This window comes from Peromyscus maniculatus, chromosome 11, assembly GCF_049852395.1.
Source record: "Peromyscus maniculatus bairdii isolate BWxNUB_F1_BW_parent chromosome 11, HU_Pman_BW_mat_3.1, whole genome shotgun sequence".
Taxonomy (NCBI): Eukaryota; Metazoa; Chordata; class Mammalia; order Rodentia; family Cricetidae; genus Peromyscus; species Peromyscus maniculatus.
Genome location: NC_134862.1, coordinates 13694012 through 13708333, shown reverse-complemented (window position 1 = coordinate 13708333; position 14322 = coordinate 13694012).

The window sequence follows — 14322 nt, the reverse complement described above, 5'->3', positions numbered from 1 at the left end:
TCTGTTGTGGAATATTATTTTAACTGTTCAAAGATGTGTTACATCTGTTTAGGCTGCAGAATATGACTTTAACTGTGTAAATGTGGGTTACTTTTGTTTATGCTACATTTGTTGAACGATGTAAGGATGTGTGTTTAATTGTGTAAAGATGTGTTGCGCCTTGCCTATCTAAGGTACCTGATTGTTCTAATAAAGAGCTGAATGGCCAGTAGCTAGGCAGAGAAAGGACAGGTGGGGCTGGCATGCAGAAATAATAACTAGGAGGAGAATCTAGGCTCAAGAGAAGGAAGAATGAGAGAGAAGGAGGAGGAGAGAAGAGGGAATGCTGGGGGCAAGAAGCCAGGCAGCCTCCAGCTGGTCAGACACAGACGTAGTGAAAGTCAGTTATACAGGAAGAAAAAGGAAAAAGCCTCGAGGCAAAAGGTAGATAAGGAGAAAGAGTTTAAAAGAGGTAGCCAGAAGCATGCCCAAGCTAGGCCAAGCACTCATAACTAATAAGAAGTCTCCCTATCATGATTTGGGAGCTAGTTGGTGGCCCAAAAGGAAAAGCCTTGTACAGACTTCTACCCACAAACTGTAGCACAAGAATATAAACAGAAAATAAAAACAACGATTACCAATAATATGCAGTTTATCCTAATTTTTCTTTGGAAATTTGGACATACAATTCCACCAAAAATGTATCCTGAATCCACACTCATACCAATACACTCATTTTAGCAATTTGTAAACCTCTGACATGGATTTAAATCAGGCAGTGTGATAGTTACTATGTATGTCTATTTTATAGTATCTGGAATCACCTGAGAGACAAATCACTGGGTATGTCTGAGAGGGAGTTTCAAGATTAGATGAATTAAAGTGGGAAAAACCACCCCAAATGTGGGTGACACTGTTCCATGAACTGGAGTCCCAGACTGAATCAAAAGAAGAAATGGAGCTGAGTGTGGGTCATTGTTCTCTGTTTCCTGATCATGGACACCTTGGCACCTACTGTCTCATGCTGCTGGGGCCACACCTTCCCTTCTGTGATGGACTATATCTCCCAGAACTGTGTGAGCATAATAAACCCTTCCTCCTTTAAGATGCTCTTGCAGGTCACAGCAACAAGACAGGTGCCCAAGATCAACAGGAAAGTGAAATCAGAGTGCTGTTGAGATTAGTATCCTGTGCCTGGGTCTACTGCCCTCTGGTGCACAATGTAGTCCACTCACTTCACACCCTCTGTTGAATAAAGAAATGAAATGTTTATTGTAGTTATCCACCCTCTCTGTCAATCTATCAGTCTATTTTCCAAGTAACTTCCATACAAGCAGAATTCACTCACTGCCATTCTCTGTAAACACGTGGGAGCAGATGTCTGGATGTACATCAGCTCAAATAAAATTCTCCTTCATCAGAGTTTGGTTTAAGAGTTAGTCCTCACTGAGAGGCAGGCATGGACACACTGTGTCCACAGTTAGGAAGCAAAGAGAGATGACTTTCATGCTCAGCTGACTTTGTCTCTTTTTTTGAAGTCTGGGACTCTGGCCTGTGGCGTAGTGCCTCTCACATTTAGAGTAAGTCTTCCTGTCTTAAATGAACCTAATCTAGAAAACCCCTCATTGCTGTGCCCACAGAGGTTCTCCAGAGTGATTCATGATCCTATCATGTTAACAATATGTATTAACCATCACAAATATGCTGAATGGATTTCAAACATACACACGTGTGATATATTTTATTGAACAACTATAATCTGTGTTCTTGGAGGAAATAATTCTAGCTCACTTAGGCAGAAATAAACTTACTCATAATGCATTAGCTAGCTCATAGAATCAACGGGAGCTCTCAGAATCGGACCTAGAAGAGAGAGAAGCTAAGAGAAAGGGGGCACTGAAAGATTGTTCCATGAGAGGATTCCTCTTAACACACTGTCCACAATATCAATGATACATTGTCACTGGACTCTTGTCACTATCTCAGCTGCAGAGAATCATCTCAGCAGCTCCCAGCCTACGAGTTGCTTTTATGCTGTTATGCTAAACAATTATAACCAAGACCAGTTATAGAAGAAGAGTTTATTTGGGCATATAGTTACAGAGGAACTATTCAAGAGGATGTTCTTATGTGGTGTGTAGCCCAACAGCCCTACCATGGTGGATTAAAACAGACTGTTAGTGGTTAGAGAGAAAGAACAGTGTGTTGGTCAGTCTTGGGCTCTATCTAGAGCAGGACTGCTCACACTCAGAGATAGCTCACTATTCCTACATGACCCTCAGCAGATTACATCTGATCTCTGTGAGTTTCCATACTTAACCTAGAGATAAAAAGAGCTATCCCGAGGCAGCTCAGTGGGAAGGTGGCTGCTGAGCAAGCCTGGAGGCCTGAGTCAGACCCCTGGGGCCCATGTAAAGATGGAATGAGAGAGGTGACTCCATGAAGTTGTCCTCTGACCTTCACACATGTACTATGGCATGTGCACCTACACACACACACCCCATACACATGGACTCACATGCACATATGCGCACACACATTTAATAATGACAGTAGTAAGTAAATACATTTTAAAAGTTCTCCTCCCTCATGGGTTATCATGAGATATTGATGAATTTTATATATATATATCAGATGTAGAATAGAGCTAGGAAGAAAGTTCACTTGGTAAAGTGCTTGCCTTGCAAGCATGAGGACCTGAGTTAAATCCCCCAGAGCCAACACAAAACACAAAGTCTGGGCATGGTGGTGCCCATTTTCAGTCCCATTGCTAGGGAGTCACTGGCCAGTAAACCTAGCCTACTTACCTGGTTCCAAGCCAGTGAAAGGTGCTGTCCCCAAAAATAGTGGATAAGGTGGGTGACCCCTGAGGAAAGGCACCCATTGCCAGCCTCTGGGTTCCACGTGCATGTGCACAAATATGTGTGCACACCTGCACATTCATAATACAGAGACAGAAGAGCCTTAAATCAAGTTTGCTATTGTTATCCAAGAGCCACAGATTCTCCAGCAGAGAACACAGCATGTTCTAATGACAGACATTTCAGGCATCCACAGTAAGTTCAGAGGATGGAGGAGATGGACAGAGCTAGATCCCTCCATCAGTAAGTCCTCCTGTCCAACCAAATTCACACCATCCCCAGGCATCTCCTCTCTAGATCTCAAGGAGCCTTGAGAGAGCTGACAGGCAGAGAAGTTTGGTTTTGTCTCCTGATCTGGGATGTTAGGGTCGCCTCTGATACCCAACGATGCCCAATGTGTCTCTCATTCCATTTAGCTTATAATAACAGGTATGAAAATTTCATCTGATGTTCTGTTTTACTCTTGTGAAATATTAAACATCAATAAATTATTAAACCCAATGGAAAATACTGCAAATGTTCTCAGATTTTAATAAGTGACTCTTGAGCAATGGGTCATTTAAGGACTGTTTGGGGGCATCAGCCTCCTATAGAGGCTTCTTTTCATTTTCTCACTTTATCTGACCTCCTAGTCTGGGATTCCAGCTGCAGATAAACACACAAAGAAGCGGTTCTACGTGGGCAACTGCTTTAGAGATGAGCATGAGCCAGATATAGAACCTGCCTATTGCAGGAAATATGAGACCTGGACAAAACTGGGCCCAAACTTGGCAAGAATGCAAACTGTAGGAGATGTTCCCAAAGTGACCTTTGCTCTTGACCTGGAAACAGAGATGCTATTGCACTTGGGTTGTGGCCATGGAAGCTAGCTGATGGCTAGGAATAGATGTCTGAGGAATTTCAGAGTCACTGAGGCAGGTCTGTTTTCATGGGAATCTGAGGGGATGCCTGAGGGGTCCAACTGCAGGAGGATCCCAGCTCAACTGAAGGTTGGCTCCAGGGCAGATCCTCCCTGAGTATAGCTTCCACTGAGAACACACACACTGTCTCAGCTTTGCTGACCACACCTTTCTACTCCAGCTGCTGGCTATACATCCAGACAGGAAAACAGACCGATCCAAGATGTCCTGGAAAGTCAAGAGGACATCTTAGGGCTTTGTCTGAAATCCCTACACAGCTCAGTACAGGAGCACAGTTGGCCTCAGGTATATGGTCACAGCAACAGAAGTAACTATTACAGCTGCCACGTATGCCCCTCTTCTCTCTTGTCCCCTCCTAACTGTGGGTCCTCATGGAGAGGAACCCTCTGTACTGATGAAAGCTGTGGTCTCACCATCCTCAGGGATGCAGGAGGCAGAGGCTTCTGGGGTGGCACCAGGAGCCAAGAATAGAGTGTGCCAACAATGAGCCCAGAAAGCACTTGTGAGCCCAGCCACCCACTAGCCCCTCCTCACTGACATGCCCAGCCTCACCAATGCAGGCTGATCTCTCACACAAATCAAAAATACTCCCCTTCTTGGACACTTTATTTGAGACTGATTATTTTCTAAGTTACTTGTGATGGGAATCTTGACTTCTACTTTTCATAATTGTCAGACTAAAGTTTTAAGTCTGTGGAGTCTGTAGTCCCTCTGACAACATAGTGTGACACCCTTGGGCAGTGCAGCCTGTGTGACGATCCACCGAGACCCTGCAGAGCCTTCTGTCTACTGAGGCTTGCGTGGCATCCAGAAGCCAAGTCTCTTTCCTCAGTTTCCGTGTGTGTGAGTGTGTGTGTGTGTGTGTGTGTGTGTGTGTGTGTGTGTGTGTGGTGTGTGCAGATTCACAGGTGTATAGGTGTACATGCACATGTGTGTCATGCATGTGGAGGTCAGCGGTCAACCTCAGATGTCACTCCTCAGAAACCACCCACCTTCTTCCTGAGACAGGTCTCCCACAGTCCTGAGCACACCAAGTAGTCTGGACAGGCTCTCCAAAGAGCCCCAGGGACCTCCTGTCTCTGCTGCCCCAGCACTAGGCTAAAGGAGTCTTTCTAATCATCGCCAGAGCCAACAGAGAGAGAGAGCTGCATTCCAGAGGCATTTACTCAGCTAGCCAGCCCCAGAGGCTCTCTACCTGGCAGGCAGGCCTTTTAAGTTCGGGATCACACCAAGTCTGCCAAAGCTGACCCTGAAATGGATGGCTTGTCCGACAACAAAAATGCTTGTTTCACTCTGTGTGCACTTGGTGTGACACACAGTGAGCCCAGGACTAGGGAAGCAAAGTGCAAAGATTTTCCTCCTCAAACACATAGAGGGCCAAAGGTGCCTGAACCGGTCTCAGTTCTGGAGACAATTTTAAATATGGTGGTATGCAGAGAGGGACCGATGCTCCTAAGGTGAGAGCCTGTTTCCCTGTATATTATGTATCCTCTTTGCTAAGGAAAGTAAGTCAGTCCAGATTTTGTTATTCCTCTTAGCTCTGTCTGCAAGGACTCAGAAAGCATCCTTCTTCCCTAGGGAGTAGAAGCTAATGGATGTCTAATTCAATAGCTCTCACGTTGTAAAGTGCTGGCTAATAAAAAGCAATTATAGAAGATTCAGTGGAGACCTTTCCATCTACACTCCCCTGATAAAAGCTCAATCCATCCCAAATGCTACACACTCACATGGGTCTGTGGGTCTGTGGGTCACAGTGGCTGGCTGGGCTCTGATCCAGACTCAGTACCCAGAGTACCCACATTCCATCAAGTGTCGTTCTGCAAGCACCAGTCTGGCTGGTTTCTTCCTCTTGATGCCCTTGATGACATTAAGCCGTTCACCATATCCTGGCACACCCTCAGGGGTGGACACTGTATTTTGCATTGTTTCCAGTCTCTGTACAGAGAGAACCCTTGCTGCATCTGGTCAGCGTGTACTTAGATCTGAGTCAAGTGTACAACCTGTCTGTGCTGGTGACAGACTAGGAGATGAGCCTCTGAGCCTGTCAGGCAGGGAGTTTCTAGATTGGGTTATTTGATGCGGGAGCCCAACCTAAATGTAGGTAGCATGATCCCATGGGCTGGGGTCATGGGTTGAATTTAAAGCAGTGAGATTAAAAGTCTGGTACTCAGCCGGGCAGTGGTGGCACACACCTTTAATCCCAGCACTCGGGAGGCAGAGCCAGGCGTATCTCTGTGAGTTCGAGGCCAGCCTGGTCTACAGACTAAGATCCAGGATAGGCACCAAAATTACACATAGAAACCCTGTCTTAAAAAATAAAAAATAAAAAATAAAAAAAAAAAAAACAGCTCTGGCACTCACCCTCACTCTACCTCCTGACCGTGGATGCAACATGGCCAGCTGCCTCGCACTGTTGTTACTAAGCCTTGCCCACCAGGATGCGCTGTAACATGGAACTGTGAGCTTTTATCAGGTCTTTGTTACAGTAATGAGAAGCATAACTAAGATAATAAGTTACTCAGTGTTCTGTTCTTGGGGCGTGATTTCTGTTGCCACAATCAGAACAACTAAGGCTTTTGTTGCTTAAGTTATGTCCAAAGTCCCACAGATGCTGCTTTCAAAGTCTGTGCTCTTGTACAACATGATTGTATCCAATGTGTGTGAGCTTTCTGACTTGGCCTCAGCTCTCCTTCCTTCTAAGTGGTCCCACCCCCACCCCACCTTCCACCTTCTGCTTCTCCTTCACAGAGGAGTATCACAGAGCCGATCCAGTTATCTCCCCAAAGCCTAAGACTGAGGTGTCCCAGCCAAAGAACCCTGGGCACCCCATTCTAGGCCACCTAGAGAAAGAAAGTACTTTAGTTGCTTGCCCCCTGGGGTGACTTGGCAACCTTGGGACACTCCAGGAATGGACAGGGTGGCACCCTAGCTATGTTCAGACACATCCAGTGACAGGCTGGACCACCATCCCTCCCACCACTCCTACATCTGCTTCTGCCCTAGACATCCAAGGTGGAGACCAGCTACCTTCCTAAGTTCCCAGAAAATGTCAGCACGGGGCAGCGGCGGGGGTCAGGAGGTGGGGTGAATGGAGGAAGAGTTGGAGGAGCAAATAAGGAAATTGGGGTTCAAGAACTGGTTTTGATTTTCCCAAAGCTTCAGAATTACAGTAGACAGATTTTTAGAGGCATTCATTATTTTTCTCATCACTACAAGCAAATACCTGGCAAGGAGCATGAGCAACCTAAGGAAGAGAGGTTTATTTGGGCTCAGAGTCCAGCGTGGCAGGTGCAGAAGTCAGTGTTTGTCAGTTTGCCATCAGCTGAGGAAATCACAACTGAGGAACTGTCAAAATCAAATTGGCCTATGGGCCTGTCTAGGGCATTGCCTTATTAATTGCTGTGGGAATGTGGACACTGCCAGTTCATGGACTGGACCCTGGGTTGTATAAGAATGCAGGAAGCCAGCTGGGCAGCAAGCAAGCAAGGATCCACGCATCTCTTCCCTCTTCTTGCTCTTGGCTGTGGATGTGTGGCTCTGAGTTCCTCCCTTGACTTCCCCTCGATAATGGACTGCAACCTGGAATTGTAAGATGAAGAAGCATCTGCCCTAAGATGTTTTCTGTTGAGATGTTTTTATCACAGTAACAAAGGAAACGAAGACAGCAGGGAAGGCATGGTGAGAGACAGCACCCAGTCCTGGGGGCAGAAGTTTGCTCAGGTCAGGAGTCCTGGGCAGATGGGGAAGCAGGAAACAGCACATGAAGCAGGACCCAGCTGTGACCCTCCAGGGCAGGATCCTCTGGCCCTCATTATCCAACCCTGGTGTTGTGTTTAGAGTTTACTGTTAGTGGAGTGGAAGTACCCTCCATTTCCTGGCACACGGCAGGCCCGGGTCTCTTGTTAGTGGATAAATGCCTCAGGGACTGAGAAATCCATGCTTCTTTCCACGGTTTTGTGTTGTCATGGGTGGATGGGGGCTCGGAAGACCCTGAATTTAGAGATGGGGTTTGTCTGTATTATCCTAAATGCATCTGTTGTGACCTAACCCACAGAATAATGGTTGCAGGGGTGAGGCCTACGGGATATAAAGGCAGCCAATGGGACCTTCTCCTCTCTCCCCTCCTCTTTCCCCTCTCCTCTCCTCTCTCTCCTCTCCTCTTCCTTTCTCTTCCTCTCTCTCCCCCACTCCTCCTCTCTCTCCCATTCTTCTCTCTCCTCCTCTGTCTATACTTTCTCCTCTCCTCTGGACTGTCTCTCTCCCATTAGCTCCTGGAAGATCTGGAGGTGTCAGACTCTGAGGAGTACACAGGCTTGTAGGCTGGCTCCCCACAGGATCTGTGGCTGAAGGCCTGGGCAGGGTTTGATTTTTGATTAGGTAAAGCAGTGAGGTGAAAACAAATCCTGGCTGTCCCAATAGCCCCCTCAGAGGCGTTCCCTTCAGCACACAACCTGGGTTAAATAACTTCGTTTTTATTTAATCTATGCTGGAAAGGCATTGTCTGAATCGGTGTCTTGTCCAATTAAGGAAAAGCAATCCATGGCAGTGCTTTCCAGCCAGGCTTTCAGGAGGCCAACGGGACACGGGCTTTGTGTGAACACAAGTTGATGGTGCTGACATTTCAATTAGCTTGGTTTTACTTGGGGGAATTTATACCTTTCAGTGGTCACAATAATCACATCTGCAGCTGAGCTTGTCTCTCAAGTCCTCTGGCCCTTGAAAGTCACTCCCTGGCTTCACTTCCTTCTGCACAGGCAGTCTTGTCCAATCTACAGCACACAGGCCACACAGAGCCCAGGAGAGCTCCGAGTGCTGCCCGACACAGCTGTGGTGGCTTGAACAGCAATGTCTCCCATAGGCTCATAGGGAATGGCACTATTAGGAGGTGTGGCCTTGCTGGAGGAGGTGTGGCCTTGCTGGAGGAGGTGTGGCCTTGTTGGAGGAAGTGCATCACTGGAGGTGAGCTTGACGTTTCAGAAGCTCAAGCTAGGCCCAGTGTCACTCTCTCTTCCTTCAGCCTGCCATCCAGGTGTAGAACTCTCAGCTACCTCTCCAGCACCATGCCTGCCTGCATTACACCATGCTTCCTGCTATGATGATAATGGACTAAACCTCTGAACTTTAGCTACCCAATTAAATGTTTTTCTTTATAAGAGTTGCTGTGGTCATGGTGTCTCATCACAGCAGCAAAACACCCTAACTAAGACATAAACTTACATTGCTGGCATTTTAATGTCAGAAGGTTGGGCACACTTGGTGACAGGATTCAGTCCCCACACCTCATCTAGCAGCCCCAAGGTCTCACTCTACTGCCTTCCTGTGGTTTTCCCTGTTATGAAAACCACTGTGAGGAGCCTCAGTTACAGTTTCTCTATTGGTCCCCAAGGCCTCTGGGACAAGCCCACTCTCTACTCATGTGTCCACGTGGACCTGTGGGCAGAAGCAATCCCAGCTCCTGTCTTCAGTGTGCAGGGGTTAGTGAGGCAGCAGGACCTCATCTAGGAACAGGTGGTGAGGGTTCCTAGCACCCCAGCCTCGGCTCAGGCTTTTCATCCCACTGAGAAGCAGGAAGACTGATCCCGAAGCAGACATGTGACTCCATACCTTGTTACCCATCTGAACCACATTACCTGAGTAAGGGTCCCAAGTGTGACCACTGCATAGAGAACCATCCCTGTGAGAAGGTATCTCTGTGAGAAAACAAACACATCCTTTCACGCCCAAATCGTAACAACTCAGCCCCCATAAGAACCCAACTTGCAATCACAGCCCTTTCAACAATGCAGGTATTTGGATATAATTCTCCCATGAAATAAAAAGGAAACAATGACATTCACAACTATGCTAATACAACATTGAGATGAAAACTAAATTATTCATAAGCATAAAAATAACATGAAGGTACTAATGCTTTAATCACAGGCAGTAATGCTTCCTTCTGCATTGATGAAGCATCTGTGGAGGCCTTAAATGCCAGATTACTGGGTAAGAGAGGGAACCCAGTGCAGTCATGCAAGCTTTCCTTCCTGGGGGAAAGGAATACAGTCTCTAGGCTCCAAGGGGCTCCTCTTCTTTAGCTGCTGAGGGAGAGTCCAGCAGTGTCCTCTTTCTTTTTTGGCTGCCTACTAGTCTCCCAAGAAGGTTTTCTTAACCTTAACAGAACCGGGAGGTTCCATTGCTCATCGCTCCCCTTCCCTCCATCCTCTGAAAACCTCTCTGTTCCTTCCCTGTTCTGCTTGCTGCCCAGCTCTCTACATCCTTTCCTTTCTACCTCCTCTATTCCTCACACTCTCCCTTTTTGCTGCCATTAGCTGTGATGGGTGATGATGCAAGTGAAAATAATGTTAAAGTTAAAAGAGCGAGGGGTGGTGTGGAAGGAGTGGCTCGGGGGTTCAGAGTTCATATTTCTCTTACCAAGGACCCAAGTTAGTTTCCCAGCACCCCTGTTGGTTGGCTCACAACGACCTGCAACTCCAGCTCCAGGGAATCAGATGCCTTCTTCTGGCCTCCATGGACACCTACACACACACACACACACACACACACACACACACACACACACACACACACGTGCGCACGCACGCACGCAGCACGCACATGCACACACACATGCATGGGGAATACTGGAGAAGATAAACATGAAAGCTCAGAGCTAATTAGATAAGAGGGAAGATGAGGATGTGGGAAAACCACAGGCCAGCCGGCTCCACAGGAGACCCTTCCCTCCACTGTGAGCACAGAAAAGTCACCACTGCCCTTACTCCTAGTAAACGTCTCAACTTTGTGGGAAGTTTCACCTTTATGCACATCTCTGCATCTAATATGTCTCAATGCAACAGACTGAATTGTAAATAAAGACAGCTTTTAAGATATTCTCTGCCTGTTCCAAGAAGGAGAATACTTCAGGAGTATGAAGACGAGGAGAAATAGTAGGCCAATAGTTGTACTATACTATATTATAATTATAGTCTATTGTAAATTCATTACAGTATAATGTAGTATGTTATAGTATACTATAGTACATTACATATATACTATGTATTTATTTATTATTATTATTATTATTATTATTATTATTATTATTATTATTATTATCTGGAGTACTAATATACTCCAGATACCAGAGACAGGCACTCGCCATGACTGCTCGCTGGGTCCACTCTGCACTCTGTTCAGTGTGTTCCCCACTTTACTGTCCTGCCTGTGCTAAAAATAAACCTTGACTGCTTGCTCACTCCACCTGTGTCTGGTGTGAATTGTTCTCCACACTCTGGGTGGGAGCAGAGGAAACTTGGGAAGAGATAGTTCCTATCCATCACAAGAGGGACATCGGGGGACCACACAAAGGAAGTGTGGGGTTGGGGAGGAGAGCACCAGCAGGTGCAGGGAGCAAGCACTGCTGAGAGAATGGCCCAGTGAGGAAGTCTGTTTCTTGGATCCTGGCATTACTCAGCTGGGTGTTCTGGCCAGGTCCTGTGCTACAGAGAGACAGTGCAGTCGAGGAAGAAGGACCAGCTCCTCTAGTGGCTGTGCTTGTGGCCACCTCTCCCCAAAGGATGTCCAGAAGCTGCCAGAGCACAGCAAGGGCATGGGCCCCACCAGTGTGTCAAATATATTAATCATCATCATCATCATCGTCATCATAGAAACAAAGCTTTTGGAATCTGTGCTTACCTGAATGCTGTCTTGTGAATCTGTCTGTCACTGGCTCTGTGTCTGTATGTCTGTGTGTCCCAAACAAAAGGTTTTGCTCTCTCTCTTACTGGACAGCACAGGAAGCATCACATGGGGAAGGAGTGAGAGCTGGTTTGCAGAAATCTTTAACACGGTTTTACAAGGGAGTAAGTCACTGATTCCAACTGACACAGATAACAAACCATTGCTACCAAGCTGTATGTTTTGTATGTTTCATCCAACACTTATGGTGAATATTCATTTTATAGGGCCACTCTCCAGCAGATGACTATCATCACACACATACAAACACACATGCATTACTCTTAGGTCAGGGGAATGGAAGGGTACATAACTTAAGATCAATGCATGCATTAACTTAGTTGTAAAAGGTGATGACATGGGAAATCCAAGACAAGCAAGGATGGTTGTTATGTTGTTCTCTTAAAAGCAGGTTAAACAATAGGTCCACTACACAGCAGGATAGCAGTCTTAAGTCTTTTTTGTTGTTTGTTTTTATGAACCTTTTTTTTATTGAAAATAGATTCTTCTCTAACACAATTCATCCCACCACAGTTTCCCCTCCCTCCACTTCTCCTACCCCTCCCCACCTCTCTTCTCCCCGAGATCCACTCCTCCTCCTTTTCCTCATCAGAAAAGAGCAGGCTTCCAAGAGACAACAGCCAAACAGGACAAAACAAGACACAATAAGACAGGGCAAAAGCCCTCCTATTGAGGCTGGACAAGGCAACCCAACCAGAGGAAAAGAGTCCCAAGAGCAGGAGTTAGGAGTTAGGAGTCTTACAAGAACACCAAGCTAAGAGCCATAACATAATCTCATAGGACCTAGTGCAGACCCACACAGGCCCTGTGTTTGCTATTTCAGCCTGTGAGTCCATATGAAACTTGCTCTGTTGATTCAGTAGACCACATTCTCCTGGTGTCCTCCATCCCCTCTGACTCCTACAGTCTTTCATCCCCCTCTTCCATGGGGTTCCCCAAGCTCCGAGGGGAGGGACTCAATGGACACCTCCAATTTAGACTCTCTGTGTATCTCTGCACCAGCTCCCATCTGCTGCCAGAGGAAGCCTCTCTGATGACGACCAGACAAGGCACAGATGTATGAGTATAGAGCACTCTTAAGTCTTAAGTGACCTCAAGCTGCATTGCTAACTATGCCTTAATGTCCAGCAAATGTCCCAGTCTCTTAACATGTAATATGTCACTGCCTTGGTGCTTCTATGCAGAATCTCAAGTCTGATGTCAAGGGGATGGTATCAGCACGGCCATTTGAGCCAAAAACTAGCAGCTAGGACGCTTCTAATATCCAGGTCTCTCTCCATGCATCCCTGTTCTAAATGTGAAAGTGAGTAAAATATGGAAACTTGGAAATTACACACATGGGATGATTTCATTTGCATCACAAATTGTTTACTTTCTGAAGAAATTCCTTAAAATAAGAACCATTTATTATGTTTTGAGGTTTCATGATTCCAAGATTTTACTTGTCACAATAAAAGCCAGGAAGGCAGAAGATCTGAAAATTAAATAAATAGATTAAAACAGTAAATATTTAAGGAGTTAAGTAGCAGTAAAGTGAGAATAGAAGCAGCTGTGTGCTAAGTACACAAAAAGGAAGGGAATTCTAATCTCAGACAAGAAAGCTGAGCACTACCTACTGAAAATACATATGGTAAAAATGAAGTGCATATGGTTAATTGGTTAAATCTAAAATTGATACAAGCTGATAAAAATCACAAACAAAAGTGAGCAGTGTAGAAAGGGGAATTATAATTGATGAATAAACATCGGAAAGTATTCAATTCTGCTGAGAACAAAATAAATACAAATTAAAAACCAAGAAAACACACATATGTTTAGCTTTAGTGTTAGAAGACTGTGACTATATGTATGTGTGTGTGTATATATATATATATATTTCTGTTAAGATAGGAAGACCTTAATCAAGAAAAGACTACAGCAGTGGAGTCTATCTATGGGAAGGGAACCTGGCTCCACTCCAAATACGACAAGACAAAGCAGGGATTCCTAGCAAGCCACAGGGCAGGACCTGTGGGCAGAGCACCACTAAGAGGAAATGCTGGGGCAGCAGGAACTCTGGCCAAAGCAACTGCACATAATTCTTGTTGAAGACAGGCTAGGGGGTCAGATAGCCATGGTAGAGTCTTCTCAAATAACTGCTCAGCAATGTCCTTGCTAAAACCTGACTAGACAGGCCAAGGACAAAGGACAATGTCAGGGCTAGGTGAGACAGGAGACTGGCTGAAATTTAGTCAAGGAGAGCCTTTATCTAAGCATATATACAGGTCTATATGATGGCTCTGTGCAGCACACATTCACAGAACATATACAGGTCTATATAATAATTCTTAGCAGCACACATACATCCACAGCACATATACAGGTCTATATAATAACTCTATGTGGCCCACATACATCCACAGCACATGTACAGGTCTATATAATAACTCTATGTGGCCCACATACATCCACAGCACATATACAGATTTATATAATAACTCTACGTGGCCCACATATATCCACAGCACATATACACCAATACCTGCTGCTGCTTTTCTCATTGTGATGATCAAATACCTGACCATAAGAATGTAAGAAAGGAAGGGTTTATTTTGGCTGCGATTTCAAGGGTGCTCTTCATCACAGTGGGGAAATCACAGTGGCAGGAGTGTGAGGCAGCAGTGCACCCACAGTCAGAAAGAAGAGACGGACAAATGCTGTTTCCTGGCTTGTTTTCTCCTTTTCCTTCAGCCTGGAACCCAGTCTGTGGCATGGTACCACCAACAGTTAAAGTGCGTCTTTCCTCTGCAATTGACCTAATCTAGAAAATGCTTCAGACACCCAGA